This window comes from Leiobunum rupestre, chromosome 7 (assembly GCF_980474605.1).
Source record: "Leiobunum rupestre chromosome 7, qqLeiRupe1.1.hap1, whole genome shotgun sequence".
Classification (NCBI taxonomy): Eukaryota; Metazoa; Arthropoda; class Arachnida; order Opiliones; family Sclerosomatidae; genus Leiobunum; species Leiobunum rupestre.
The window spans coordinates 50,795,254-50,818,376 of NC_143390.1; the positions used below are offsets into that span (position 1 = coordinate 50,795,254).

The 23,123-nt window shown below is 46.7% G+C and overlaps 60 non-coding genes across 60 annotated transcripts; all 60 read left to right on the plus strand.

The window, feature by feature from the left end:
- Positions 1 to 242: 242 nt before the first annotated feature.
- TRNAT-AGU (transfer RNA threonine (anticodon AGU)) lies at positions 243 to 316 on the plus strand. The gene has a single exon. It is a non-coding gene; the product is annotated as a tRNA-Thr (tRNA).
- Positions 317 to 385: 69 nt separating this feature from the next.
- TRNAT-AGU (transfer RNA threonine (anticodon AGU)) lies at positions 386 to 459 on the plus strand. The gene has a single exon. It is a non-coding gene; the product is annotated as a tRNA-Thr (tRNA).
- A 70-nt stretch (positions 460 to 529) lies between these two features.
- TRNAT-AGU (transfer RNA threonine (anticodon AGU)) lies at positions 530 to 603 on the plus strand. The gene has a single exon. It is a non-coding gene; the product is annotated as a tRNA-Thr (tRNA).
- Positions 604 to 672: 69 nt separating this feature from the next.
- TRNAT-AGU (transfer RNA threonine (anticodon AGU)) lies at positions 673 to 746 on the plus strand. Its single transcript has one exon. It is a non-coding gene; the product is annotated as a tRNA-Thr (tRNA).
- A 65-nt stretch (positions 747 to 811) lies between these two features.
- On the plus strand, positions 812 to 885 carry TRNAT-AGU (transfer RNA threonine (anticodon AGU)). The gene has a single exon. It is a non-coding gene; the product is annotated as a tRNA-Thr (tRNA).
- A 70-nt stretch (positions 886 to 955) lies between these two features.
- Positions 956 to 1,029, plus strand: TRNAT-AGU (transfer RNA threonine (anticodon AGU)). The gene has a single exon. It is a non-coding gene; the product is annotated as a tRNA-Thr (tRNA).
- Positions 1,030 to 1,386: 357 nt separating this feature from the next.
- TRNAN-AUU (transfer RNA asparagine (anticodon AUU)) lies at positions 1,387 to 1,460 on the plus strand. Its single transcript has one exon. It is a non-coding gene; the product is annotated as a tRNA-Asn (tRNA).
- A 923-nt stretch (positions 1,461 to 2,383) lies between these two features.
- On the plus strand, positions 2,384 to 2,457 carry TRNAT-AGU (transfer RNA threonine (anticodon AGU)). The gene has a single exon. It is a non-coding gene; the product is annotated as a tRNA-Thr (tRNA).
- Positions 2,458 to 2,527: 70 nt separating this feature from the next.
- Positions 2,528 to 2,601, plus strand: TRNAT-AGU (transfer RNA threonine (anticodon AGU)). The gene has a single exon. It is a non-coding gene; the product is annotated as a tRNA-Thr (tRNA).
- A 357-nt stretch (positions 2,602 to 2,958) lies between these two features.
- On the plus strand, positions 2,959 to 3,032 carry TRNAT-AGU (transfer RNA threonine (anticodon AGU)). Its single transcript has one exon. It is a non-coding gene; the product is annotated as a tRNA-Thr (tRNA).
- A 65-nt stretch (positions 3,033 to 3,097) lies between these two features.
- Positions 3,098 to 3,171, plus strand: TRNAT-AGU (transfer RNA threonine (anticodon AGU)). The gene has a single exon. It is a non-coding gene; the product is annotated as a tRNA-Thr (tRNA).
- A 70-nt stretch (positions 3,172 to 3,241) lies between these two features.
- On the plus strand, positions 3,242 to 3,315 carry TRNAT-AGU (transfer RNA threonine (anticodon AGU)). Its single transcript has one exon. It is a non-coding gene; the product is annotated as a tRNA-Thr (tRNA).
- A 357-nt stretch (positions 3,316 to 3,672) lies between these two features.
- TRNAT-AGU (transfer RNA threonine (anticodon AGU)) lies at positions 3,673 to 3,746 on the plus strand. Its single transcript has one exon. It is a non-coding gene; the product is annotated as a tRNA-Thr (tRNA).
- A 357-nt stretch (positions 3,747 to 4,103) lies between these two features.
- On the plus strand, positions 4,104 to 4,177 carry TRNAT-AGU (transfer RNA threonine (anticodon AGU)). Its single transcript has one exon. It is a non-coding gene; the product is annotated as a tRNA-Thr (tRNA).
- A 69-nt stretch (positions 4,178 to 4,246) lies between these two features.
- Positions 4,247 to 4,320, plus strand: TRNAT-AGU (transfer RNA threonine (anticodon AGU)). The gene has a single exon. It is a non-coding gene; the product is annotated as a tRNA-Thr (tRNA).
- A 352-nt stretch (positions 4,321 to 4,672) lies between these two features.
- On the plus strand, positions 4,673 to 4,746 carry TRNAT-AGU (transfer RNA threonine (anticodon AGU)). Its single transcript has one exon. It is a non-coding gene; the product is annotated as a tRNA-Thr (tRNA).
- Positions 4,747 to 5,248: 502 nt separating this feature from the next.
- TRNAT-AGU (transfer RNA threonine (anticodon AGU)) lies at positions 5,249 to 5,322 on the plus strand. Its single transcript has one exon. It is a non-coding gene; the product is annotated as a tRNA-Thr (tRNA).
- A 214-nt stretch (positions 5,323 to 5,536) lies between these two features.
- On the plus strand, positions 5,537 to 5,610 carry TRNAT-AGU (transfer RNA threonine (anticodon AGU)). Its single transcript has one exon. It is a non-coding gene; the product is annotated as a tRNA-Thr (tRNA).
- Positions 5,611 to 5,968: 358 nt separating this feature from the next.
- TRNAT-AGU (transfer RNA threonine (anticodon AGU)) lies at positions 5,969 to 6,042 on the plus strand. Its single transcript has one exon. It is a non-coding gene; the product is annotated as a tRNA-Thr (tRNA).
- Positions 6,043 to 6,256: 214 nt separating this feature from the next.
- Positions 6,257 to 6,330, plus strand: TRNAT-AGU (transfer RNA threonine (anticodon AGU)). Its single transcript has one exon. It is a non-coding gene; the product is annotated as a tRNA-Thr (tRNA).
- Positions 6,331 to 6,687: 357 nt separating this feature from the next.
- Positions 6,688 to 6,761, plus strand: TRNAN-AUU (transfer RNA asparagine (anticodon AUU)). Its single transcript has one exon. It is a non-coding gene; the product is annotated as a tRNA-Asn (tRNA).
- Positions 6,762 to 7,684: 923 nt separating this feature from the next.
- Positions 7,685 to 7,758, plus strand: TRNAT-AGU (transfer RNA threonine (anticodon AGU)). Its single transcript has one exon. It is a non-coding gene; the product is annotated as a tRNA-Thr (tRNA).
- A 70-nt stretch (positions 7,759 to 7,828) lies between these two features.
- TRNAT-AGU (transfer RNA threonine (anticodon AGU)) lies at positions 7,829 to 7,902 on the plus strand. Its single transcript has one exon. It is a non-coding gene; the product is annotated as a tRNA-Thr (tRNA).
- A 357-nt stretch (positions 7,903 to 8,259) lies between these two features.
- TRNAT-AGU (transfer RNA threonine (anticodon AGU)) lies at positions 8,260 to 8,333 on the plus strand. The gene has a single exon. It is a non-coding gene; the product is annotated as a tRNA-Thr (tRNA).
- Positions 8,334 to 8,398: 65 nt separating this feature from the next.
- On the plus strand, positions 8,399 to 8,472 carry TRNAT-AGU (transfer RNA threonine (anticodon AGU)). Its single transcript has one exon. It is a non-coding gene; the product is annotated as a tRNA-Thr (tRNA).
- A 70-nt stretch (positions 8,473 to 8,542) lies between these two features.
- TRNAT-AGU (transfer RNA threonine (anticodon AGU)) lies at positions 8,543 to 8,616 on the plus strand. The gene has a single exon. It is a non-coding gene; the product is annotated as a tRNA-Thr (tRNA).
- Positions 8,617 to 8,973: 357 nt separating this feature from the next.
- On the plus strand, positions 8,974 to 9,047 carry TRNAT-AGU (transfer RNA threonine (anticodon AGU)). Its single transcript has one exon. It is a non-coding gene; the product is annotated as a tRNA-Thr (tRNA).
- A 357-nt stretch (positions 9,048 to 9,404) lies between these two features.
- On the plus strand, positions 9,405 to 9,478 carry TRNAT-AGU (transfer RNA threonine (anticodon AGU)). The gene has a single exon. It is a non-coding gene; the product is annotated as a tRNA-Thr (tRNA).
- A 69-nt stretch (positions 9,479 to 9,547) lies between these two features.
- Positions 9,548 to 9,621, plus strand: TRNAT-AGU (transfer RNA threonine (anticodon AGU)). Its single transcript has one exon. It is a non-coding gene; the product is annotated as a tRNA-Thr (tRNA).
- Positions 9,622 to 9,973: 352 nt separating this feature from the next.
- On the plus strand, positions 9,974 to 10,047 carry TRNAT-AGU (transfer RNA threonine (anticodon AGU)). The gene has a single exon. It is a non-coding gene; the product is annotated as a tRNA-Thr (tRNA).
- Positions 10,048 to 10,549: 502 nt separating this feature from the next.
- Positions 10,550 to 10,623, plus strand: TRNAT-AGU (transfer RNA threonine (anticodon AGU)). Its single transcript has one exon. It is a non-coding gene; the product is annotated as a tRNA-Thr (tRNA).
- A 214-nt stretch (positions 10,624 to 10,837) lies between these two features.
- Positions 10,838 to 10,911, plus strand: TRNAT-AGU (transfer RNA threonine (anticodon AGU)). The gene has a single exon. It is a non-coding gene; the product is annotated as a tRNA-Thr (tRNA).
- Positions 10,912 to 11,269: 358 nt separating this feature from the next.
- TRNAT-AGU (transfer RNA threonine (anticodon AGU)) lies at positions 11,270 to 11,343 on the plus strand. The gene has a single exon. It is a non-coding gene; the product is annotated as a tRNA-Thr (tRNA).
- A 358-nt stretch (positions 11,344 to 11,701) lies between these two features.
- TRNAT-AGU (transfer RNA threonine (anticodon AGU)) lies at positions 11,702 to 11,775 on the plus strand. The gene has a single exon. It is a non-coding gene; the product is annotated as a tRNA-Thr (tRNA).
- A 352-nt stretch (positions 11,776 to 12,127) lies between these two features.
- On the plus strand, positions 12,128 to 12,201 carry TRNAT-AGU (transfer RNA threonine (anticodon AGU)). The gene has a single exon. It is a non-coding gene; the product is annotated as a tRNA-Thr (tRNA).
- Positions 12,202 to 12,409: 208 nt separating this feature from the next.
- TRNAT-AGU (transfer RNA threonine (anticodon AGU)) lies at positions 12,410 to 12,483 on the plus strand. Its single transcript has one exon. It is a non-coding gene; the product is annotated as a tRNA-Thr (tRNA).
- A 214-nt stretch (positions 12,484 to 12,697) lies between these two features.
- On the plus strand, positions 12,698 to 12,771 carry TRNAT-AGU (transfer RNA threonine (anticodon AGU)). The gene has a single exon. It is a non-coding gene; the product is annotated as a tRNA-Thr (tRNA).
- A 69-nt stretch (positions 12,772 to 12,840) lies between these two features.
- Positions 12,841 to 12,914, plus strand: TRNAT-AGU (transfer RNA threonine (anticodon AGU)). Its single transcript has one exon. It is a non-coding gene; the product is annotated as a tRNA-Thr (tRNA).
- A 352-nt stretch (positions 12,915 to 13,266) lies between these two features.
- On the plus strand, positions 13,267 to 13,340 carry TRNAT-AGU (transfer RNA threonine (anticodon AGU)). Its single transcript has one exon. It is a non-coding gene; the product is annotated as a tRNA-Thr (tRNA).
- Positions 13,341 to 13,554: 214 nt separating this feature from the next.
- Positions 13,555 to 13,628, plus strand: TRNAT-AGU (transfer RNA threonine (anticodon AGU)). The gene has a single exon. It is a non-coding gene; the product is annotated as a tRNA-Thr (tRNA).
- Positions 13,629 to 14,130: 502 nt separating this feature from the next.
- On the plus strand, positions 14,131 to 14,204 carry TRNAT-AGU (transfer RNA threonine (anticodon AGU)). The gene has a single exon. It is a non-coding gene; the product is annotated as a tRNA-Thr (tRNA).
- A 492-nt stretch (positions 14,205 to 14,696) lies between these two features.
- On the plus strand, positions 14,697 to 14,770 carry TRNAT-AGU (transfer RNA threonine (anticodon AGU)). Its single transcript has one exon. It is a non-coding gene; the product is annotated as a tRNA-Thr (tRNA).
- A 1,073-nt stretch (positions 14,771 to 15,843) lies between these two features.
- Positions 15,844 to 15,917, plus strand: TRNAT-AGU (transfer RNA threonine (anticodon AGU)). The gene has a single exon. It is a non-coding gene; the product is annotated as a tRNA-Thr (tRNA).
- Positions 15,918 to 15,987: 70 nt separating this feature from the next.
- On the plus strand, positions 15,988 to 16,061 carry TRNAT-AGU (transfer RNA threonine (anticodon AGU)). Its single transcript has one exon. It is a non-coding gene; the product is annotated as a tRNA-Thr (tRNA).
- Positions 16,062 to 16,275: 214 nt separating this feature from the next.
- Positions 16,276 to 16,349, plus strand: TRNAT-AGU (transfer RNA threonine (anticodon AGU)). Its single transcript has one exon. It is a non-coding gene; the product is annotated as a tRNA-Thr (tRNA).
- Positions 16,350 to 16,851: 502 nt separating this feature from the next.
- TRNAT-AGU (transfer RNA threonine (anticodon AGU)) lies at positions 16,852 to 16,925 on the plus strand. The gene has a single exon. It is a non-coding gene; the product is annotated as a tRNA-Thr (tRNA).
- A 70-nt stretch (positions 16,926 to 16,995) lies between these two features.
- Positions 16,996 to 17,069, plus strand: TRNAT-AGU (transfer RNA threonine (anticodon AGU)). The gene has a single exon. It is a non-coding gene; the product is annotated as a tRNA-Thr (tRNA).
- Positions 17,070 to 17,705: 636 nt separating this feature from the next.
- TRNAT-AGU (transfer RNA threonine (anticodon AGU)) lies at positions 17,706 to 17,779 on the plus strand. Its single transcript has one exon. It is a non-coding gene; the product is annotated as a tRNA-Thr (tRNA).
- Positions 17,780 to 17,993: 214 nt separating this feature from the next.
- Positions 17,994 to 18,067, plus strand: TRNAT-AGU (transfer RNA threonine (anticodon AGU)). The gene has a single exon. It is a non-coding gene; the product is annotated as a tRNA-Thr (tRNA).
- Positions 18,068 to 18,425: 358 nt separating this feature from the next.
- Positions 18,426 to 18,499, plus strand: TRNAT-AGU (transfer RNA threonine (anticodon AGU)). Its single transcript has one exon. It is a non-coding gene; the product is annotated as a tRNA-Thr (tRNA).
- Positions 18,500 to 18,713: 214 nt separating this feature from the next.
- On the plus strand, positions 18,714 to 18,787 carry TRNAT-AGU (transfer RNA threonine (anticodon AGU)). The gene has a single exon. It is a non-coding gene; the product is annotated as a tRNA-Thr (tRNA).
- Positions 18,788 to 18,857: 70 nt separating this feature from the next.
- Positions 18,858 to 18,931, plus strand: TRNAT-AGU (transfer RNA threonine (anticodon AGU)). Its single transcript has one exon. It is a non-coding gene; the product is annotated as a tRNA-Thr (tRNA).
- Positions 18,932 to 19,145: 214 nt separating this feature from the next.
- On the plus strand, positions 19,146 to 19,219 carry TRNAT-AGU (transfer RNA threonine (anticodon AGU)). The gene has a single exon. It is a non-coding gene; the product is annotated as a tRNA-Thr (tRNA).
- A 646-nt stretch (positions 19,220 to 19,865) lies between these two features.
- TRNAT-AGU (transfer RNA threonine (anticodon AGU)) lies at positions 19,866 to 19,939 on the plus strand. Its single transcript has one exon. It is a non-coding gene; the product is annotated as a tRNA-Thr (tRNA).
- Positions 19,940 to 20,580: 641 nt separating this feature from the next.
- TRNAT-AGU (transfer RNA threonine (anticodon AGU)) lies at positions 20,581 to 20,654 on the plus strand. The gene has a single exon. It is a non-coding gene; the product is annotated as a tRNA-Thr (tRNA).
- Positions 20,655 to 20,724: 70 nt separating this feature from the next.
- On the plus strand, positions 20,725 to 20,798 carry TRNAT-AGU (transfer RNA threonine (anticodon AGU)). The gene has a single exon. It is a non-coding gene; the product is annotated as a tRNA-Thr (tRNA).
- A 924-nt stretch (positions 20,799 to 21,722) lies between these two features.
- TRNAT-AGU (transfer RNA threonine (anticodon AGU)) lies at positions 21,723 to 21,796 on the plus strand. Its single transcript has one exon. It is a non-coding gene; the product is annotated as a tRNA-Thr (tRNA).
- Positions 21,797 to 22,005: 209 nt separating this feature from the next.
- TRNAT-AGU (transfer RNA threonine (anticodon AGU)) lies at positions 22,006 to 22,079 on the plus strand. The gene has a single exon. It is a non-coding gene; the product is annotated as a tRNA-Thr (tRNA).
- Positions 22,080 to 22,725: 646 nt separating this feature from the next.
- On the plus strand, positions 22,726 to 22,799 carry TRNAT-AGU (transfer RNA threonine (anticodon AGU)). Its single transcript has one exon. It is a non-coding gene; the product is annotated as a tRNA-Thr (tRNA).
- A 214-nt stretch (positions 22,800 to 23,013) lies between these two features.
- Positions 23,014 to 23,087, plus strand: TRNAT-AGU (transfer RNA threonine (anticodon AGU)). The gene has a single exon. It is a non-coding gene; the product is annotated as a tRNA-Thr (tRNA).
- Positions 23,088 to 23,123: the final 36 nt, after the last annotated feature.

Consider the following 23,123-nt stretch of genomic DNA (forward strand, 5'->3'; position numbering starts at 1 on the left):
ATCCTGAGTTCGAATCTCGGCGGAGCCTACGGGTTAATGTTTTATTTTATCTTTGCTCGCCATTTTTGTCAAATCAGTGATTCAACCGTGTGAGCCGTGGCGCCGTGGCTTAGTCGGTTAAAGCGCCTGTCTAGTAAACAGGAGATCCTGATCTCGAATCTCGGCGGAGCCTACGGGTTAATGTTTTATTTTATCTTTGCTCGTAATTTTTGTCAAATCTGTGATTCAACCGTGTGAGCCGTGGCGCCGTGGCTTAGTTGGTTAAAGCGCCTGTCTAGTAAACAGGAGATCCTGAGTTCGAATCTCGGCGGAGCCTACGGGTTAATGTTTATTTTATCTTTGCTCGCCATTTTAGTCAAATCTGTGATTCAACCGTGTGAGCTGTGGCGTCGTGGCTTAGTTGGTTAAAGCGCCTGTCTAGTAAACAGGAGATCCTGAGTTCGAATCTCGGCGGAGCCTACGCGTTAATGTTTTATTATATCTTTTCTCGCCATTTTTGTCAAATCAGTGATTTAACCGTGTGAGCCGTGGCGCCGTGGCTTAGTTGGTTAAAGCGCCTGTCTAGTAAACAGGAGATCCTGAGTTCGAATCTCGGCGGAGCCTACGGGTTAATGTTTATTTTATCTTTGCTCGCCATTTTAGTCAAATCAGTGATTCAACCGTGTGAGCCGTGGCGCCGTGGCTTAGTTGGTTAAAGCGCCTGTCTAGTAAACAGGAGATCCTGAGCTCGAATCTCGGCGGAGCCTACGGGTTAATGTTTTATTTTTGCTCGCCATTTTTGTCAAATCAGTGTTTCAACTGTGTGAGCCGTGGCGCCGTGGCTTAGTTGGTTAAAGCGCCTGTCTAGTAAACAGGAGATCCTGAGTTCGAATCTCGGCGGAGCCTACGGGTTAATGTTTTATTTTATCTTTGCTCGCCATTTTTGTCAAATCAGTGATTCAACCGTGTGAGCCGTGGCGCCGTGGCTTAGTTGGTTAAAGCGCCTGTCTAGTAAACAGGAGATCCTGAGCTCGAATCTCGGCGGAGCCTACGCGTTAATGTTTTATTTTATCTTTGCTCGCCATTTTGGTCAAATCAGTGATTCAACCGTGTGAGCCGTGGCGCCGTGGCTTAGTTGGTTAACGCGCCTGTCTAGTAAACAGGAGATCCTGAGCTCGAATCTCATCGGAGCCTCCGGGTTAATGTTTTATTTTATCTTTGCTCGCCATTTTTGTCAAATCAGTGATTCAACCGTGTGAGCCGTGGCGCCGTTGCTTAGTTGGTTAAAGCGCCTGTATAGTAAACAGGAGATCCTGAGTTCGAATCTCGGCGGAGCCTACGGGTTAATGTTTATTTTATCTTTGCTCGCCATTTTTGTCAAATCAGTGATTCAACCGTGTGAGACGTGGCGCCGTGGCTTAGTTGGTTAACGCGCCTGTCTATTAAACAGGACATCCTGAGTTCGAATCTCGGCGGAGCCTACGGGTTAATGTTTTATTTTATCTTTGCTCGCCATTTTTGTCAAATCAGTGATTCAACCGTGTGAACCGTGGCGCCGTGGCTTAGTTGGTTAACGCGCCTGTCTAGTAAACAGGAGATCCTGAGTTCGAATCTCGGCGGAGCCTACGGGTTAATGGTTTATTTTATCTTTGCTCGCCATTTTTGTCAAATCAGTGATTCAACCGTGTGAGCCGTGGTGCCGTGGCTTAGTTGGTTAAGGCGCCTGTCTAGTAAACAGGAAATCCTGAGTTCGAATCTCGGCGGAGCCTATGCGTTAATGTTTTATTTTATCTTTGCTCGCCATTTTTGTCAAATCAGTGATTCAACCGATTGAGCCGTGGTGCCGTGGCTTAGTTGGTTAAGGCGCCTGTCTAGTAAACAGGAAATCCTGAGTTCGAATCTCGGCGGAGCCTATGCGTTAATGTTTTATTTTATCTTTGCTCGCCATTTCAGTCAAATCAGTGATTCAACCGTGTGAGCCGTGGTGCCGTGGCTTAGTTGGTTAAAGCGCCTGTCTAGTAAACAGGAGATCCTGAGCTCGAATCTCGGCAGAACCTACGGGTTAATATTTTATTTTATCTTTGCTCGCCATTTTTGTCAAGTCAGTCATTCAACCATACGAGCCGTGGCGCCGTTGTTGGTTAAAGCGCCTGTCTAGTAAACAGGAGATCCTGAGTTCGAATCTCGGCGGAGCCTACGCGTTAATGTTTTATTTTATCTTTGCTCGCCATTTTTGTCAAATCAGTCATTCAACCATACGAGCCGTGGCGCCGTTGTTGGTTAAAGCGCCTGTCTAGTAAACAGGAGAACATGAGTTCGAATCTCGGCGGAGCCTACGGTTTAATGTTTATTTTATCTTTGCTCGCCATTTTAGTCAAATCAGTGATTCAACCGTGTGAGCCGTGGCTACGTGGTTTAGTTGGTTAAAGCGCCTGTCTAGTAAACAGGAGATCCTGAGTTCGAATCTCGGCGGAGCCTACGCGTTAATGTTTTATTTTATCTTTGCTCGCCATTTTTGTCAAATCAGTGATTCAACCGGGTGAGCCGTGGCGCCGTGGCTTAGTTGGTTAAAGCGCCTGTCTAGTAAACAGGAGATCCTGAGCTCGAATCTCGGCGGAGCCTACGGGCTAATGTTTTATTTTATCTTTGCTCGCCATTTTTGTCAAATCAGTGATTCAACCGGGTGAGCCGTGGCGCCGTGGCTTAGTTGGTTAAAGCGCCTGTCTAGTTAACAGGAGATCCTGAGCTCGAATCTCGGCGGAGCCTACGGGTTAATGTTTTATTTTATCTTTGCTCGCCATTTTTGTCAAATCAGTGATTCAACCGTGTGAGCCATGGCGCCGTGGCTTAGTTGGTTAAAGCGCCTGTCTAGTAAACAGGAGATCCGGAGTGCGAATCTCGGCGGAGCCTACGGGTTAATGTTTATTTTATCTTTGCTCGCCATTTTAGTCAAATCAGTGATTCAACCGTGTGAGCCGTGGCGCCGTGGCTTAGTTGGTTAAAGCGCCTGTCTAGTAAACAGGAGATCCTGAGCTCGAATCTCGGCGGAGCCTACGGGTTAATGTTTTATTTTTGCTCGCCATTTTGGTCAAATCAGTGTTTCAACTGTGTGAGCCGTGGCGCCGTGGCTTAGTTGGTTAAAGCGCCTGTCTAGTAAACAGGAGATCTTGAGTTCGAATCTCGGCGGAGCCTACGGGTTAATGTTTTATTATATCTTTGCTCGCCATTTTTGTCAAATCAGTGATTCAACCGTGTGAGCCGTGGTGCCGTGGCTTAGTTGGTTAAAGCGCCTGTCTAGTAAACAGGAGATCCTGAGTTCGAAACTCGGCGGAGCCTACGGGTTAATGTTTTATTTTATTTTTGCTCGCCATTTTTGTCAAATCCGTGATTCAACCGTGTGAGCCGTGGCGCCGTGGCTTAGTTGGTTAAAGCGCCTGTCTAGTAAACAGGAGATCCTGTGTTCGAATCTCGACAAAGCCTGCGGGTTAATGTTTATTTTATCTTTGCTCGCCATTTTAGTCAAATCAGTGATTCAACCGTGTGAGCCGTGGCGCCGTGGCTTAGTTGGTTTAAGCGCCTTTCTAGTAAACAGGAGATCCTGAGCTCGAATCTCGGCGGAGCCTACGGGTTAATGTTTTATTATATCTTTGCTCGCCATTTTTGTCAAATCAGTGATTCAACCGTGTGAGCCGTGGCGCCGTGGCTTAGTTGGTTAAAGCGCCTGTCTAGTAAACAGGGGATCCTGAGTTCGAATCTCGGCGGAGCCTGCGGGTTAATGTTTATTTTATCTTTGCTCGCCATTTTTGTCAAATCAGTGATTCAACCGTGTGAGCCGTCTTGCCGTGGCTTAGTTGGTTAAAGCGCCTGTCTAGTAAACAGGAGATCCTGCGTTCGAATCTCGGCGGAGCCAACGGGTTAATGTTTTATTTTATCTTTGCTCGCCATTTTTGTCAAATCAGTGATTGAACCGTGTGAGCCGTGGCGCCGTGGCTTAGTTGGTTAAAGCGCCTGTCTAGTAAACAGGAGATCCTGATCTCGAAGCTCGGCGGAGCCTACGGGTTAATGTTTTATTTTATCTTTGCTCGTAATTTTTGTCAAATCTGTGATTCAACCGTGTGAGCCGTGGCGCCGTGGCTTAGTTGGTTAAAGCGCCTGTCTAGTAAACAGGAGATCCTGAGTTCGAATCTCGGTGGAGCCTACGGGTTAATGTTTATTTTATCTTTGCTCACCATTTTAGTCAAATCTGTGATTCAACCGTGTGAGCTGTGGCGTCGTGGCTTAGTTGGTTAAAGCGCCTGTCTAGTAAACAGGAGATCCTGAGTTCGAATCTCGGCGGAGCCTACGCGTTAATGTTTTATTATATCTTTTCTCGCCATTTTTGTCAAATCAGTGATTCAACCGTGTGAGCCGTGGCGCCGTGGCTTAGTTGGTTAAAGCGCCTGTCTAGTAAACAGGAGATCCTGAGTTCGAATCACGGCGGAGCCTACGGGTTAATGTTTATTTTATCTTTGCTCGCCATTTTAGTCAAATCAGTGATTCAACCGTGTGAGCCGTGGCGCCGTGGCTTAGTTGGTTAAAGCGCCTGTCTAATAAACAGGAGATCCTGAGCTCGAATCTCGGCGGAGCCTACGGGTTAATGTTTTATTTTTGCTCGCCATTTTTGTCAAATCAGTGTTTCAACTGTGTGAGCCGTGGCGCCGTGGCTTAGTTGGTTAAAGCGCCTGTCTAGTAAACAGGAGATCCTGAGTTCGAATCTCGGCGGAGCCTACGGGTTAATGTTTTATTTTATCTTTGCTCGCCATTTTTGTCAAATCAGTGATTCAACCGTGTGAGCCGTGGCGCCGTGGCTTAGTTGGTTAAAGCGCCTGTCTACTAAACAGGAGATCCTGATCTCGAATCTCGGCGGAGCCTACGGGTTAATGTTTTATTTTATCTTTGCTCGTAATTTTTGTCAAATCTGTGATTCAACCGTGTGAGCCGTGGCGCCGTGGCTTAGTTGGTTAAAGCGCCTGTCTAGTAAACAGGAGATCCTGAACTCGAATCTCGGCGGAGCCTACGCGTTAATGTTTTATTTTATCTTTGCTCGCCATTTTTGTCAAATCAGTGATTCAACCGTGTGAGCCGTGGCGCCGTGGCTTAGTTGGTTAACGCGCCTGTCTAGTAAACAGGAGATCCTGAGCTCGAATCTCATCGGAGCCTCCGGGTTAATGTTTTATTTTATCTTTGCTCGCCATTTTTGTCAAATCAGTGATTCAACCGTGTGAGCCGTGGTGCCGTGGCTTAGTTGGTTAAAGCGCCTGTCTAGTAAACAGGAGATCCTGAGTTCGAATCTCGGCGGAGCCTACGGGTTAATGTTTTATTTTATCTTTGCTCGCCATTTTTGTCAAATCAGTGATTCAACCGTGTGAGCCGTGGCGCCGTGGCTTAGTTGGTTAACGCGCCTGTCTAGTAAACAGGAGATCCTGAGTTCGAATCTCGGCGGAGCCTACGGGTTAATGTTTTATTTTATCTTTGCTCGCCATTTTTGTCAAATCAGTGATTCAACCGTGTGAGCCGTGGCGCCGTGGCTTAGTTGGTTAAAGCGCCTGTCTAGTAAACAGGAGATCCTGAGTTCGAATCTCGGAGGAGCCTACGGGTTAACGTTCTATTTTATCTTTGCTCGCCATTTTTGTCAAATCAGTGATTTAACCGTGTGAGCCGTGGCGCCGTGGCTTAGTTGGTTAAAGCGCCTGACTAGTAAACAGGAGATCCTGAGTTCGAAACTCGGCGGAGCCTACGGGTTAATGTTTAATTTTATTTTTGCTCGCCATTTTTGTCAAATCCGTGATTCAACCGTGTGAGCCGTGGCGCCGTGGCTTAGTTGGTTAAAGCGCCTGTCTACTAAACAGGAGATCCTGATCTCGAATCTCGGCGGAGCCTACGGGTTAATGTTTTATTTTATCTTTGCTCGTAATTTTTGTCAAATCTGTGATTCAACCGTGTGAGCCGTGGCGCCGTGGCTTAGTTGGTTAAAGCGCCTGTCTAGTAAACAGGAGATCCTGAGCTCGAATCTCGGCGGAGCCTACGCGTTAATGTTTTATTTTATCTTTGCTCGCCATTTTTGTCAAATCAGTGATTCAACCGTGTGAGCCGTGGCGCCGTGGCTTAGTTGGTTAACGCGCCTGTCTAGTAAACAGGAGATCCTGAGTTCGAATCTCGGCGGAGCCTACGGGTTAATGTTTTATTTTATCTTTGCTCGCCATTTTTGTCAAATCAGTGATTCAACCGTGTGAGCCGTGGCGCCGTGGCTTAGTTGGTTAAAGCGCCTGTCTAGTAAACAGGAGATCCTGAGCTCGAATCTCGGCGGAGCCTACGCGTTAATGTTTTATTTTATCTTTGCTCGCCATTTTGGTCAAATCAGTGATTCAACCGTGTGAGCCGTGGCGCCGTGGCTTAGTTGGTTAACGCGCCTGTCTAGTAAACAGGAGATCCTGAGCTCGAATCTCATCGGAGCCTCCGGGTTAATGTTTTATTTTATCTTTGCTCGCCATTTTTGTCAAATCAGTGATTCAACCGTGTGAGCCGTGGCGCCGTTGCTTAGTTGGTTAAAGCGCCTGTATAGTAAACAGGAGATCCTGAGTTCGAATCTCGGCGGAGCCTACGGGTTAATGTTTATTTTATCTTTGCTCGCCATTTTTGTCAAATCAGTGATTCAACCGTGTGAGACGTGGCGCCGTGGCTTAGTTGGTTAACGCGCCTGTCTATTAAACAGGACATCCTGAGTTCGAATCTCGGCGGAGCCTACGGGTTAATGTTTTATTTTATCTTTGCTCGCCATTTTTGTCAAATCAGTGATTCAACCGTGTGAACCGTGGCGCCGTGGCTTAGTTGGTTAACGCGCCTGTCTAGTAAACAGGAGATCCTGAGTTCGAATCTCGGCGGAGCCTACGGGTTAATGGTTTATTTTATCTTTGCTCGCCATTTTTGTCAAATCAGTGATTCAACCGTGTGAGCCGTGGTGCCGTGGCTTAGTTGGTTAAGGCGCCTGTCTAGTAAACAGGAAATCCTGAGTTCGAATCTCGGCGGAGCCTATGCGTTAATGTTTTATTTTATCTTTGCTCGCCATTTTTGTCAAATCAGTGATTCAACCGATTGAGCCGTGGTGCCGTGGCTTAGTTGGTTAAGGCGCCTGTCTAGTAAACAGGAAATCCTGAGTTCGAATCTCGGCGGAGCCTATGCGTTAATGTTTTATTTTATCTTTGCTCGCCATTTCAGTCAAATCAGTGATTCAACCGTGTGAGCCGTGGTGCCGTGGCTTAGTTGGTTAAAGCGCCTGTCTAGTAAACAGGAGATCCTGAGCTCGAATCTCGGCAGAACCTACGGGTTAATATTTTATTTTATCTTTGCTCGCCATTTTTGTCAAGTCAGTCATTCAACCATACGAGCCGTGGCGCCGTTGTTGGTTAAAGCGCCTGTCTAGTAAACAGGAGATCCTGAGTTCGAATCTCGGCGGAGCCTACGCGTTAATGTTTTATTTTATCTTTGCTCGCCATTTTTGTCAAATCAGTCATTCAACCATACGAGCCGTGGCGCCGTTGTTGGTTAAAGCGCCTGTCTAGTAAACAGGAGAACATGAGTTCGAATCTCGGCGGAGCCTACGGTTTAATGTTTATTTTATCTTTGCTCGCCATTTTAGTCAAATCAGTGATTCAACCGTGTGAGCCGTGGCTACGTGGTTTAGTTGGTTAAAGCGCCTGTCTAGTAAACAGGAGATCCTGAGTTCGAATCTCGGCGGAGCCTACGCGTTAATGTTTTATTTTATCTTTGCTCGCCATTTTTGTCAAATCAGTGATTCAACCGGGTGAGCCGTGGCGCCGTGGCTTAGTTGGTTAAAGCGCCTGTCTAGTAAACAGGAGATCCTGAGCTCGAATCTCGGCGGAGCCTACGGGTTAATGTTTTATTTTATCTTTGCTCGCCATTTTTGTCAAATCAGTGATTCAACCGGGTGAGCCGTGGCGCCGTGGCTTAGTTGGTTAAAGCGCCTGTCTAGTTAACAGGAGATCCTGAGCTCGAATCTCGGCGGAGCCTACGGGTTAATGTTTTATTTTATCTTTGCTCGCCATTTTTGTCAAATCAGTGATTCAACCGTGTGAGCCATGGCGCCGTGGCTTAGTTGGTTAAAGCGCCTGTCTAGTAAACAGGAGATCCGGAGTGCGAATCTCGGCGGAGCCTACGGGTTAATGTTTATTTTATCTTTGCTCGCCATTTTAGTCAAATCAGTGATTCAACCGTGTGAGCCGTGGCGCCGTGGCTTAGTTGGTTAAAGCGCCTGTCTAGTAAACAGGAGATCCTGAGCTCGAATCTCGGCGGAGCCTACGGGTTAATGTTTTATTTTTGCTCGCCATTTTGGTCAAATCAGTGTTTCAACTGTGTGAGCCGTGGCGCCGTGGCTTAGTTGGTTAAAGCGCCTGTCTAGTAAACAGGAGATCTTGAGTTCGAATCTCGGCGGAGCCTACGGGTTAATGTTTTATTATATCTTTGCTCGCCATTTTTGTCAAATCAGTGATTCAACCGTGTGAGCCGTGGTGCCGTGGCTTAGTTGGTTAAAGCGCCTGTCTAGTAAACAGGAGATCCTGAGTTCGAAACTCGGCGGAGCCTACGGGTTAATGTTTTATTTTATTTTTGCTCGCCATTTTTGTCAAATCCGTGATTCAACCGTGTGAGCCGTGGCGCCGTGGCTTAGTTGGTTAAAGCGCCTGTCTAGTAAACAGGAGATCCTGTGTTCGAATCTCGACAAAGCCTGCGGGTTAATGTTTATTTTATCTTTGCTCGCCATTTTAGTCAAATCAGTGATTCAACCGTGTGAGCCGTGGCGCCGTGGCTTAGTTGGTTTAAGCGCCTTTCTAGTAAACAGGAGATCCTGAGCTCGAATCTCGGCGGAGCCTACGGGTTAATGTTTTATTATATCTTTGCTCGCCATTTTTGTCAAATCAGTGATTCAACCGTGTGAGCCGTGGCGCCGTGGCTTAGTTGGTTAAAGCGCCTGTCTAGTAAACAGGGGATCCTGAGTTCGAATCTCGGCGGAGCCTGCGGGTTAATGTTTATTTTATCTTTGCTCGCCATTTTTGTCAAATCAGTGATTCAACCGTGTGAGCCGTCTTGCCGTGGCTTAGTTGGTTAAAGCGCCTGTCTAGTAAACAGGAGATCCTGCGTTCGAATCTCGGCGGAGCCAACGGGTTAATGTTTTATTTTATCTTTGCTCGCCATTTTTGTCAAATCAGTGATTGAACCGTGTGAGCCGTGGCGCCGTGGCTTAGTTGGTTAAAGCGCCTGTCTAGTAAACAGGAGATCCTGATCTCGAAGCTCGGCGGAGCCTACGGGTTAATGTTTTATTTTATCTTTGCTCGTAATTTTTGTCAAATCTGTGATTCAACCGTGTGAGCCGTGGCGCCGTGGCTTAGTTGGTTAAAGCGCCTGTCTAGTAAACAGGAGATCCTGAGTTCGAATCTCGGTGGAGCCTACGGGTTAATGTTTATTTTATCTTTGCTCACCATTTTAGTCAAATCTGTGATTCAACCGTGTGAGCTGTGGCGTCGTGGCTTAGTTGGTTAAAGCGCCTGTCTAGTAAACAGGAGATCCTGAGTTCGAATCTCGGCGGAGCCTACGCGTTAATGTTTTATTATATCTTTTCTCGCCATTTTTGTCAAATCAGTGATTCAACCGTGTGAGCCGTGGCGCCGTGGCTTAGTTGGTTAAAGCGCCTGTCTAGTAAACAGGAGATCCTGAGTTCGAATCACGGCGGAGCCTACGGGTTAATGTTTATTTTATCTTTGCTCGCCATTTTAGTCAAATCAGTGATTCAACCGTGTGAGCCGTGGCGCCGTGGCTTAGTTGGTTAAAGCGCCTGTCTAATAAACAGGAGATCCTGAGCTCGAATCTCGGCGGAGCCTACGGGTTAATGTTTTATTTTTGCTCGCCATTTTTGTCAAATCAGTGTTTCAACTGTGTGAGCCGTGGCGCCGTGGCTTAGTTGGTTAAAGCGCCTGTCTAGTAAACAGGAGATCCTGAGTTCGAATCTCGGCGGAGCCTACGGGTTAATGTTTTATTTTATCTTTGCTCGCCATTTTTGTCAAATCAGTGATTCAACCGTGTGAGCCGTGGCGCCGTGGCTTAGTTGGTTAAAGCGCCTGTCTACTAAACAGGAGATCCTGATCTCGAATCTCGGCGGAGCCTACGGGTTAATGTTTTATTTTATCTTTGCTCGTAATTTTTGTCAAATCTGTGATTCAACCGTGTGAGCCGTGGCGCCGTGGCTTAGTTGGTTAAAGCGCCTGTCTAGTAAACAGGAGATCCTGAACTCGAATCTCGGCGGAGCCTACGCGTTAATGTTTTATTTTATCTTTGCTCGCCATTTTTGTCAAATCAGTGATTCAACCGTGTGAGCCGTGGCGCCGTGGCTTAGTTGGTTAACGCGCCTGTCTAGTAAACAGGAGATCCTGAGCTCGAATCTCATCGGAGCCTCCGGGTTAATGTTTTATTTTATCTTTGCTCGCCATTTTTGTCAAATCAGTGATTCAACCGTGTGAGCCGTGGTGCCGTGGCTTAGTTGGTTAAAGCGCCTGTCTAGTAAACAGGAGATCCTGAGTTCGAATCTCGGCGGAGCCTACGGGTTAATGTTTTATTTTATCTTTGCTCGCCATTTTTGTCAAATCAGTGATTCAACCGTGTGAGCCGTGGCGCCGTGGCTTAGTTGGTTAACGCGCCTGTCTAGTAAACAGGAGATCCTGAGTTCGAATCTCGGCGGAGCCTACGGGTTAATGTTTTATTTTATCTTTGCTCGCCATTTTTGTCAAATCAGTGATTCAACCGTGTGAGCCGTGGCGCCGTGGCTTAGTTGGTTAAAGCGCCTGTCTAGTAAACAGGAGATCCTGAGTTCGAATCTCGGAGGAGCCTACGGGTTAACGTTCTATTTTATCTTTGCTCGCCATTTTTGTCAAATCAGTGATTTAACCGTGTGAGCCGTGGCGCCGTGGCTTAGTTGGTTAAAGCGCCTGACTAGTAAACAGGAGATCCTGAGTTCGAAACTCGGCGGAGCCTACGGGTTAATGTTTAATTTTATTTTTGCTCGCCATTTTTGTCAAATCCGTGATTCAACCGTGTGAGCCGTGGCGCCGTGGCTTAGTTGGTTAAAGCGCCTGTCTACTAAACAGGAGATCCTGATCTCGAATCTCGGCGGAGCCTACGGGTTAATGTTTTATTTTATCTTTGCTCGTAATTTTTGTCAAATCTGTGATTCAACCGTGTGAGCCGTGGCGCCGTGGCTTAGTTGGTTAAAGCGCCTGTCTAGTAAACAGGAGATCCTGAGCTCGAATCTCGGCGGAGCCTACGCGTTAATGTTTTATTTTATCTTTGCTCGCCATTTTTGTCAAATCAGTGATTCAACCGTGTGAGCCGTGGCGCCGTGGCTTAGTTGGTTAACGCGCCTGTCTAGTAAACAGGAGATCCTGAGTTCGAATCTCGGCGGAGCCTACGGGTTAATGTTTTATTTTATCTTTGCTCGCCATTTTTGTCAAATCAGTGATTCAACCGTGTGAGCCGTGGCGCCGTGGCTTAGTTGGTTAACGCGCCTGTCTAGTAAACAGGAGATCCTGAGTTCGAATCTCGGCGGAGCCTACGGGTTAATGTTTTATTTTATCTTTGCTCGTAATTTTTGTCAAATCTGTGATTCAACCGTGTGAGCCGTGGCGCCGTGGCTTAGTTGGTTAAAGCGCCTGTCTAGTAAACAGGAGATCCTGAGTTCGAATCTCGGCGGAGCCTACGCGTTAATGTTTTATTATATCTTTTCTCGCCATTTTTGTCAAATCAGTGATTCAACCGTGTGAGCCGTGGCGCCGTGGCTTAGTTGGTTAAAGCGCCTGTCTAGTAAACAGGAGATCCTGAGTTCGAATCACGGCGGAGCCTACGGGTTTATGTTTATTTTATCTTTGCTCGCCATTTAAGTCAAATCAGTGATTCAACCGTGTGAGCCGTGGCGCCGTGGCTTAGTTGGTTAAAGCGCCTGTCTAATAAACAGGAGATCCTGAGCTCGAATCTCGGCGGAGCCTACGGGTTAATGTTTTATTTTTGCTCGCCATTTTTGTCAAATCAGTGTTTCAACTGTGTGAGCCGTGGCGCCGTGGCTTAGTTGGTTAAAGCGCCTGTCTAGTAAACAGGAGATCCTGAGTTCGAATCTCGGCGGAGCCTACGGGTTAATGTTTATTTTATCTTTGCTCGCCATTTTAGTCAAATCAGTGATTCAACCGTGTGAGCCGTGGCGCCGTGGCTTAGTTGGTTAAAGCGCCTGTCTAATAAACAGGAGATCCTGAGCTCGAATCTCGGCGGAGCCTACGGGTTAATGTTTTATTTTTGCTCGCCATTTTTGTCAAATCAGTGTTTCAACTGTGTGAGCCGTGGCGCCGTGGCTTAGTTGGTTAAAGCGCCTGTCTAGTAAACAGGAGATCCTGAGTTCGAATCTCGGAGGAGCCTACGGGTTAATGTTTTATTTTATCTTTGCACGCCATTTTTGTCAAATCAGTGATTCAATTGGGTGAGCCGTGGCGCAGTGGCTTAGTTGGTTAAAGCGCCTGTCTAGTAAACAGGAGATCCTGAGTTCGAATCTCGGAGGAGCCTACGGGTTAATGTTTTATTTTATCTTTGCACGCCATTTTTGTCAAATCAGTGATTCAAGCGCGTGAGCCGTGGCGCCGTGGCTTAGTTGGTTAAAGCGCCTGTCTAGTAAACAGGAGATCCTGAGTTCGAATCTCGGAGGAGCCTACGGGTTAATGTTTATTTTATCTTTGCTCGCCATTTTAGTCAAATCAGTGATTCAACCGTGTGAGCCGTGGCGCCGTGGCTTAGTTGGTTAAAGCGCCTGTCTAGTAAACAGGAGATCCTGAGTTCGAATCTCGGCGGAGCCTACGCGTTAATGTTTTATTATATCTTTTCTCGCCATTTTTGTCAAATCAGTGATTCAACCGTGTGAGCCGTGGCGCCGTGGCTTAGTTGGTTAAAGCGCCTGTCTAGTAAACAGGAGATCCTGAGTTCGAATCACGGCGGAGCCTACGGGTTAATGTTTATTTTATCTTTGCTCGCCATTTTAGTCAAATCAGTGATTCAACCGTGTGAGCCGTGGCGCCGTGGCTTAGTTGGTTAAAGCGCCTGTCTAATAAACAGGAGATCCTGAGCTCGAATCTCGGCGGAGCCTACGGGTTAATGTTTTATTTTTGCTCGCCATTTTTGTCAAATCAGTGTTTCAACTGTGTGAGCCGTGGCGCCGTGGCTTAGTTGGTTAAAGCGCCTGTCTAGTAAACAGGAGATCCTGAGTTCGAATCTCGGAGGAGCCTACGGGTTAATGTTTTATTTTATCTTTGCACGCCATTTTTGTCAAATCAGTGATTCAATTGGGTGAGCCGTGGCGCAGTGGCTTAGTTGGTTAAAGCGCCTGTCTAGTAAACAGGAGATCCTGAGTTCGAATCTCGGAGGAGCCTACGGGTTAATGTTTTATTTTATCTTTGCACGCCATTTTTGTCAAATCAGTGATTCAAGCGCGTGAGCCGTGGCGCCGTGGCTTAGTTGGTTAAAGCGCCTGTCTAGTAAACAGGAGATCCTGAGTTCGAATCTCGGAGGAGCCTACGGGTTAATGTTTTATTTTATCTTTGCACGCCATTTTTGTCAAATCAGTGATTCAATCGTGTGAGCCGTGGCGCCGTGTCTTAGTTGGTTAAAGCGCCTGTCTAGTAAACAGGAGATCCTGCGTTCGAATCTCGGCGGAGCCTACGGGTTAATGTTTTATTTTATCTTTGCTCGCCATTTTTGTCAAATCAGTGATTCAATCGTGTGAGCCGTGGCGCCGTGGCTTAGTTGGTTAAAGCGCCTGTCTAGTAAACAGGAGATCCTGCGTTCGAATCTCGGCGGAGCCTACGGGTTAATGTTTTATTTTATCTTTGCTCGCCATTTTTGTCAAATCAGTGATTCAACCGTGTGAGCCGTGGCGGCGTGGCTTAGTTGGTTAACGCGCCTGTCTAGTAAACAGGAGATCCTGAGTTCGAATCTCGGCGGAGCCTACGGGTTAATGTTTTATTTTATCTTTGCTCGCCATTTTTGTCAAATCAGTGTTTCAACTGCGTGAGCCGTGGCGCCGTGGCTTAGTTGGTTAAAGCGCCTGTCTAGTAAACAGGAGATCCTGAGTTCGAATCTCGGCGGAGCCTACGGGTTAATTTTTTATTTTATCTTTGCTCGCCATTTTTGTCAAATCAGTGATTCAACCGTACGAGCCGTGGCGCCGTTGTTGGTTAAAGCGCCTGTCTAGTAAACAGGAGATCCTGAGTTCGAATCTCGGCGGAGCCTACGCGTTAATGTTTTATTTTATCTTTGATCGCCATTTTTGTCAAATCAGTGATTCAACCGTGTGAGCCGTGGCGCCGTGGCTTAGTTGGTTAACGCGCCTGTCTAGTAAACAGGAGATACTGAGTTCGAATCTCGGCGGAGCCTACGGGTTAATGTTTTATTTTATCTTTGCTCGCCATTTTTGTCAAATCAGTGATTCAACCGTACGAGCCGTGGCGCCGTTGTTGGTTAAAGCGCCTGTCTAGTAAACCGGAGGTCCTGAGTTCGAATCTCGGCGGAGCCTACGGGTTAATGTTTTATTTTATCTTTGCTCGCCATTTTTGTCAAATCAGTGATTCAATTGTGTGAGCCGTGGCGCCGTGGCTTAGTTGGTTAAAGCGCCTGTCTAGTAAACAGGAGATCCTGAGTTCGAATCTCGGAGGAGCCTACGGGTTAATGTTTTATTTTATCTTTGCACGCCATTTTTGTCAAATCAGTGATTCAACCGTGTGAGCCGTGGCGCCGTGGCTTAGTTGGTTAACGCGCCTGTCTAGTAAACAGGAGATCCTGAGTTCGAATCTCGGCGGAGCCTACGGGTTAATGTTTTATTTTATCTTTGCTCGCCATTTTTGTCAAATCAGTGTTTCAACTGTGTGAGCCGTGGCGCCGTGGCTTAGTTGGTTAAAGCGCCTGTCTAATAAACAGGAGATCCTGAGTCCGAATCTCGGCGGAGCCTACGGGTTAATGTTTTATTTTATCTTTGCTCGCCATTTTTGTCAAATCAGTGATTCAACCGTGTGAGCCGTGGTGCCGTGGCTTAGTTGGTGTAAGCGCCTGTCTAGTAAACAGGAGATCCTGAGTTCGAATCTCGGCGGAGCCTACGGGTTAATGTTTTATTTTATCTTTGCTCGCCATTTTTGTCAAATCAGTGATTCAACCGTGTGAGCCGTTGTGCCGTGACTTAAATGGTTAAAGCGCCTGTCTAGTAAACAGAAGATCCTGAGTTCGAATCTCGGCGGAGCCTACGGGTTAATGTTTTATTTTATCTTTGTTCGTCATTTTTGTCAAATCAGTGATTCAACTGTGTGAGCCGTGGCGACGTGCCTTAGTTGGTTAAAGCGCCTGTCTAGTAAACAGGAGATCCTGAGCTCGTATCTCGGCGGGGCCTACGGGTTAATGTTTTATTTTATCTTTGCTCGCCATTTTTGTCAAATCAGTGATTCAACCGTACGAGCCGTGGCGCCGTTGTTGGTTAAAGCGCCTGTCTAGTAAACAGGAGGTCCTGAGTTCGAATCTCGGCGGAGCCTTCGGGTTAATGTTTTATTTTATCTTTGCTCGCCATTTTTGTCAAATCAGTGATTCAACCATGTGAGCCGTGGCGACGTGGCTTAGTTGGTTAAAGCGCCTGTCTAGTAAACAGGAGATCCTGAGCTCGAATCTCGGCGGAGCCTACGGGTTAATGTTTTATTTTATCTTTGCTCGCCATTTTTGTCAAATCAGTGATTCAACCGTGTGAGCCGTGGCGCCGTGGCTTAGTTGGTTAAAGCGCCTGTCTAGTAAACAGGAAATCCTGAGTTCGAATCTCGGCGGAGCCTACGGGTTAATGTTTTATTTTATCTTTGCTCGCCATTTTTGTCAAATCAGTGTTTCAACTGTGTGCGCCGTGGCGCCGTGGCTTAGTTGGTTACAGCGCCTGTCTAGTAAACAGGAGATCCTGAGTTCGAATCTCGGCGGAGCCTACGCGTTAATGTTTTATTTTATCTTTGATCGCCATTTTTGTCAAATCAGTGATTCAACTGTGTGAGCCGTGGCGACGTGGCTTAGTTGGTTAAAGCGCCTGTCTAGTAAACAGGAGATCCTGAGTTCGAATCTCGACGGAGCCTACGGGTTAATGTTTTATTTTATCTTTGCTCGCCATTTTTGTCAAATCAGTGTTTCAACTGTGTGAGCCGTGGCGCCGTGGCTTAGTTGGTTAAAGCGCCTGTCTAGTAAACAGGAGATCCTGAGTTCGAATCTCGGCGGAGCCTACGCGTTAATGTTTTATTTTATCTTTGATCGCCATTTTTGTCAAATCAGTGATTCAACCGTGTGAGCCGTGGCGCCGTGGCTTAGTTGGTTAACGCGCCTGTCTAGTAAACAGGAGATCCTGAGTTCGAATCTCGGCGGAGCCTACGGGTTAATGTTTTATTTTATCTTTGCTCGCCATTTTTGTCAAATCAGTGTTTCAACTGTGTGATTCGTGGCGCCGTGGCTTAGTTGGTTAAAGCGCCTGTCTAGTAAACAGGAGCTCCAGAGATCGAATCTCGGCGGAGCCTACGGGTTAATGTTTTATTTTATCTTTGCACGCCATTTTTGTCAAATCAGTGATTCAATCGTGTGAGCCGTGGCGCCGTGGCTTAGTTGGTTAAAGCGCCTGTCTAGTAAACAGGAGATCTTGAGTTCGAATCTCGGCGTAGCCTACAGGTTAATGTTTTATTTTATCTTTGCTCGCCATTTTTGTCAAATTAGTGATTTAACCGTGTGAGCCGTGGCGCCGTGGCTTAGTTGGTTAAAGCGCCTGTCTAGTAAACAGGAGATCCTGAGTTCGAATCTCGGAGGAGCCTACGGGTTAATGTTTTATTTTATCTTTGCACGCCATTTTTGTCAAATCAGTGATTCAATCGCGTGAGCCGTGGCGCCGTGGCTTAGTTGGTTAAAGCGCCTGTCTAGTAAACAGGAGATCCTGAGCTCGAATCTCGGCGGAGCCTACGGGTTAATGTGTTATTTTATCTTTGCTCGCCATTTTTGTCAAATCAGTGATTCGACCGTACGAGCCGTGGCGCCGTTGTTTTTTAAAGCACCTGTCTAGTAAACAGGAGATCCTGAGTTCGAATCTCGGCGGAGCCTACGCGTTAATGTTTTATTTTATCTTTGCTCGCCATTTTTGTCAAATCAGTGATTTAACCGTGTGAGCCGTGGCGCCGTGGCTTAGTTGGTTAAAGCGCCTGTCTAGTAAACAGGAGATCTTGAGTTCGAATCTCGGCGTAGCCTACGGGTTAATGTTTTATTTTATCTTTGCTCGCCATTTTTGTCAAATCAGTGATTTAACCGTGTGAGCCGTGGCGCCGTGGCTTAGTTAATTAAAGCGCCTGTCTAGTAAACAGGAGATCCTGAGCTCGAATCTCGGCGGAGCCTACGGGTTAATGTGTTATTTTATCTTTGCTCGCCATTTTTGCCAAATCAGTGATTCAACCGTACGAGCCGTGGCGCCGTTGTTGGTTAAAGCGCCTGTCTAGTAAACAGGAGATCCTGAGTTCGAATCTCGGCGGAGCCTACGCGTTAATGTTTTATTTTATCTTTGCTCGCCATTTTTGTCAAATCAGTGATTCAACTGTGTGAGCCGTGGCGCCGTGGCTTAGTTGGTTAAAGCGCCTGTCTAGTAAACAGGAGATCCTGAGTTCGAATCTCGGAGGAGCCTACGGGTTAATGTTTTATTTTATCTTTGCACGCCATTTTTGTCAAATCAGTGATTCAATTGTGTGAGCCGTGGCGACGTGGCTTAGTTGGTTAAAGCGCCTGTCTAGTAAACAGGAGATCCTGAGTTCGAATCTCGTAGGAGCCTACGGGTTAATGTTTTATTTTATCTTTGCACGCCATTTTTGTCAAATCAGTGATTCAATCGCGTGAGCCGTGGCGCCGTGGCTTAGTTGGTTAAAGCGCCTGTCTAGTAAACAGGAGATCCTGAGTTCGAATCTCGGAGGAGCCTACGGGTTAATGTTTTATTTTATCTTTGCACGCCATTTTTGTCAAATCAGTGATTCAATCGTGTGAGCCGTGGCGCCGTGTCTTAGTTGGTTAAAGCGCCTGTCTAGTAAACAGGAGATCCTGCGTTCGAATCTCGGCGGAGCCTACGGGTTAATGTTTTATTTTATCTTTGCTCGCCATTTTTGTCAAATCAGTGATTCAATCGTGTGAGCCGTGGCGCCGTGGCTTAGTTGTTTAAAGCGCCTGTCTAGTAAACAAGAAATCCTGAGATCGAATCTCGACGGAGCCTACGGGTTAATGTTTTATTTTATCTTTGCTCGCCATTTTGGTCAAATCAGTGATTCAACCCTGTGTGCCGTGGCGCCGTGGCTTAGTTGGTTAAAGCGCCTGTCTAGTAAACAGGAGATCCTGAGTTCGAATCTCGGCGGAGCCTACGGGTTAATGTTTTATTTTATCTTTGCTCGCCATTTTTGTCAAATCAGTGATTCAACCGTGTGAGCCGTGGCGACGTGGCTTAGTTGGTTAAAGCGCCTGTCTAGTAAACAGGAGATCCTGAGCTCGAATCTCGGCGGAGCCTACGGGTTAATGTTTTATTTTATCTTTGCTCGCCATTTTTGTCAAATCAGTGATTCAACCGGGTGAGCCGTGGCGCCGTGGCTTAGTTGGTTAAAGCGCCTGTCTAGTAAACAGGAGATCCTGAGCTCGAATCTCGGCGGAGCCTACGGGTTAATGTTTTATTTTATCTTTGCTCGCCATTTTTGTCAAATCAGTGATTCAACCGGGTGAGCCGTGGCGCCGTGGCTTAGTTGGTTAAAGCGCCTGTCTAGTAAACAGGAGATCCTGAGCTCGAATCTCGGCGGAGCCTACGCGTTAATGTTTTATTTTATCTTTGATCGCCATTTTTGTCAAATCAGTGATTCACCTGTGTGAGCCGTGGCGACGTGGCTTAGTTGGTTAAAGCGCCTGTCTAGTAAACAGGAGATCCTGAGTTCGAATCTCGACGGAGCCTACGGGTTAATGGTTTATTTTATCTTTGCTCGCCATTTTTGTCAAATCAGTGATTCAACCCTGTGTGCCGTGGCGCCGTGGCTTAGTTGGTTAAAGCGCCTGTCTAGTAAACAGGAGATCCTGAGTTCGAATCTCGGCGGAGCCTACGGGTTAATGTTTTTTTTTATCTTTGCTCGCCATTTTTGTCAAATCAGTGATTCAACTGTGTTAGCCGTGGCGCCGTGGCTTAGTTGGTTAAAGCGCCTGTGTAGTAAACAGGAGCTCCTGAGATCGAATCTCGGCGGAGCCTACGGGTTAATGTTTTATTTTATCTTTGCACGCCATTTTTGTCAAATCAGTGATTCAATCGTGTGAGCCGTGGCGACGTGGCTTAGTTGGTTAAAGCGCCTGTCTAGTAAACAGGAGATCCTGCGTTCGAATCTCGGCGGAGCCTACGGGTTAATGTTTTATTTTATCTTTGCTCGCCATTTTTGTCAAATCAGTGATTCAATCGCGTGAGCCGTGGCGCCGTGGCTTAGTTGGTTAAAGCGCCTGTCTAGTAAACAGGAAATCCGGAGATCGAATCTCGACGGAGCCTACGGGTTAATGTTTTATTTTATCTTTGCTCGCCATTTTGGTCAAATCAGTGTTTCAACTGTGTGAGCCGTGGCGCCGTGGCTTAGTTGGTTAAAGCGCCTGTCTAATAAACAGGAGATCCTGAGTTCGAATCTCGGCGGAGCCTACGGGTTAATGTTTTATTTTATCTTTGCTCGCCATTTTTGTCAAATCAGTGATTCAACCGGGTGAGCCGTGGTGCCGTGGCTTAGTTGGTTAAAGCGCCTGTCTAGTAAACAGGAGATCCTGAGTTCGAATCTCGGCGGAGCCTACGGGTTAATGTTTTATTTTATCTTTGCTCGCCATTTTTGTCAAATCAGTGATTCAACCGTGTGAGCCGTTGTGCCGTGACTTAAATGGTTAAAGCGCCTGTCTAGTAAACAGAAGATCCTGAGTTCGAATCTCGGCGGAGCCTAGGGGTTAATGTTTTATTTTATCTTTGCTCGCCATTTTTGTCAAATCAGTGATTCAACTGTGTGAGCCGTGGCGACGTGCCTTAGTTGGTTAAAGCGCCTGTCTAGTAAACAGGAGATCCTGAGCTCGTATCTCGGCGGGGCCTACGGGTTAATGTTTTATTTTATCTTTGCTCGCCATTTTTGTCAAATCAGTGATTCAACAATGTGAGCCGTGGTGCCGTGGCTTAAATGGTTAAAACGCCTGTCTAGTAAACAGGAGATCCTGAGCTCGAATCTCGGCGGAGCCTACGGGTTAATGTTTTATTTTATCTTTGCTCGCCATTTTTGTCAAATCAGTGATTCAACCGTACGAGCCGTGGCGCCGTTGTTGGTTAAAGCGCCTGTCTAGTAAACAGGAGATCTTGAGTTCGAATCTCGGCGTAGCCTACGGGTTAATGTTTTATTTTATCTTTGCTCGCCATTTTGGTCAAATCAGTGATTTAACCGTGTGAGCCGTGGCGCCGTGGCTTAGTTGGTTAAAGCGCCTGTCTAGTAAACAGGAAATCCTGAGTTCGAATCTCGGCGGAGCCTACGGGTTAATGTTTTATTTTATCTTTGCTCGCCATTTTTGTCAAATCAGTGTTTCAACTGTGTGCGCCGTGGCGCCGTGGCTTAGTTGGTTAAAGCGCCTGTCTAGTAAACAGGAGATCCTGAGTTCGAATCTCGGCGGAGCCTACGCGTTAATGTTTTATTTTATCTTTGATCGCAATTTTTGTCAAATCAGTGATTCAACTGTGTGAGCCGTGGCGACGTGGCTTAGTTGGTTAAAGCGCCTGTCTAGTAAACAGGAGATCCTGAGCTCGAATCTCGGCGGAGCCTACGGGTTAATGTTTTATTTTATCTTTGCTCGCCATTTTTGTCAAATCAGTGATTCAACCGTACGAGCCGTGGCGCCGTTGTTGGTTAAAGCGCCTGTCTAGTAAACAGGAGGTCCTGAGTTCGAATCTCGGCGGAGCCTACGGGTTAATGTTTTATTTTATCTTTGCTCGCCATTTTTGTCAAATCAGTGATTCAACCGTGTGAGCCGTGGTGCCGTGGCTTAAATGGTTAAAGCGCCTGTCTAGTAAACAGGAGATCCTGAGTTCGAATCTCGGCGGAGCCTACCGGTTAATGTTTTATTTTATCTTTGCTCGCCATTTTTGTCAAATCAGTGATTCAACCGTGTGAGCCGTGGCGACGTGGCTTAGTTAGTTAAAGCGCCTGTCTAGTAAACAGGAGATCCTGAGCTCGAATCTCGGCGGAGCCTACGGGTTAATGTGTTATTTTATCTTTGCTCGCCATTTTTGTCAAATCAGTGATTCAACCGTACGAGCCGTGGCGCCGTTGTTTTTTAAAGCGCCTGTCTAGTAAACAGGAGATCCTGAGTTCGAATCTCGGCGGAGCCTACGCGTTAATGTTTTATTTTATCTTTGCTCGCCATTTTTGTCAAATCAGTGATTTAACCGTGTGAGCCGTGGCGCCGTGGCTTAGTTGGTTAAAGCGCCTGTCTAGTAAACAGGAGATCTTGAGTTCGAATCTCGGCGAAGCCTACGGGTTAATGTTTTATTTTATCTTTGCTCGCCATTTTTGTCAAATCAGTGATTTAACCGTGTGAGCCGTGGCGCCGTGGCTTAGTTGGTTAAAGCGCCTGTCTAGTAAACAGGAGATCCTGAGCTCGAATCTCGGCGGAGCCTACGGGTTAATGTGTTATTTTATCTTTGCTCGCCATTTTTGCCAAATCAGTGATTCAACCGTACGAGCCGTGGCGCCGTTGTTGGTTAAAGCGCCTGTCTAGTAAACAGGAGATCCTGAGTTCGAATCTCGGCGGAGCCTACGCGTTAATGTTTTATTTTATCTTTGCTCGCCATTTTTGTCAAATCAGTGATTCAACTGTGTGAGCCGTGGCGCCGTGGCTTAGTTGGTTAAAGCGCCTGTCTAGTAAACAGGAGATCCTGAGTTCGAATCTCGGAGGAGCCTACGGGTTAATGTTTTATTTTATCTTTGCACGCCATTTTTGTCAAATCAGTGATTCAATTGTGTGAGCCGTGGCGACGTGGCTTAGTTGGTTAAAGCGCCTGTCTAGTAAACAGGAGATCCTGAGTTCGAATCTCGGAGGAGCCTACGGGTTAATGTTTTATTTTATCTTTGCACGCCATTTTTGTCAAATCAGTGATTCAATCGCGTGAGCCGTGGCGCCGTGGCTTAGTTGGTTAAAGCGCCTGTCTAGTAAACAGGAGATCCTGAGTTTGAATCTCGGAGGAGCCTACGGGTTAATGTTTTATTTTATCTTTGCACGCCATTTTTGTCAAATCAGTGTTTCAATCGTGTGAGCCGTGGCGCCGTGTCTTAGTTGGTTAAAGCGCCTGTCTAGTAAACAGGAGATCCTGCGTTCGAATCTCGGCGGAGCCTACGGGTTAATGTTTTATTTTATCTTTGCTCGCCATTTTTGTCAAATCAGTGATTCAATCGTGTGAGCCGTGGCGCCGTGGCTTAGTTGGTTAAAGCGCCTGTCTAGTAAACAAGAAATCCTGAGATCGAATCTCGACGGAGCCTACGGGTTAATGTTTTATTTTATCTTTGCTCGCCATTTTGGTCAAATCAGTGATTCAACCCTGTGTGCCGTGGCGCCGTGGCTTAGTTGGTTAAAGCGCCTGTCTAGTAAACAGGAGATCCTGAGTTCAAATCTCGGCGGAGCCTACGGGTTAATGTTTTATTTTATCTTTGCTCGCCATTTTTGTCAAATCAGTGATTCAACCGTGTGAGCCGTGGCGACGTGGCTTAGTTGGTTAAAGCGCCTGTCTAGTAAACAGGAGATCCTGAGCTCGAATCTCGGCGGAGCCTACGGGTTAATGTTTTATTTTATCTTTGCTCGCCATTTTTGTCAAATCAGTGATTCAACCGGGTGAGCCGTGGCGCCGTGGCTTAGTTGGTTAAAGCGCCTGTCTAGTAAACAGGAGATCCTGAGCTCGAATCTCGGCGGAGCCTACGGGTTAATGTTTTATTTTATCTTTGCTCGCCATT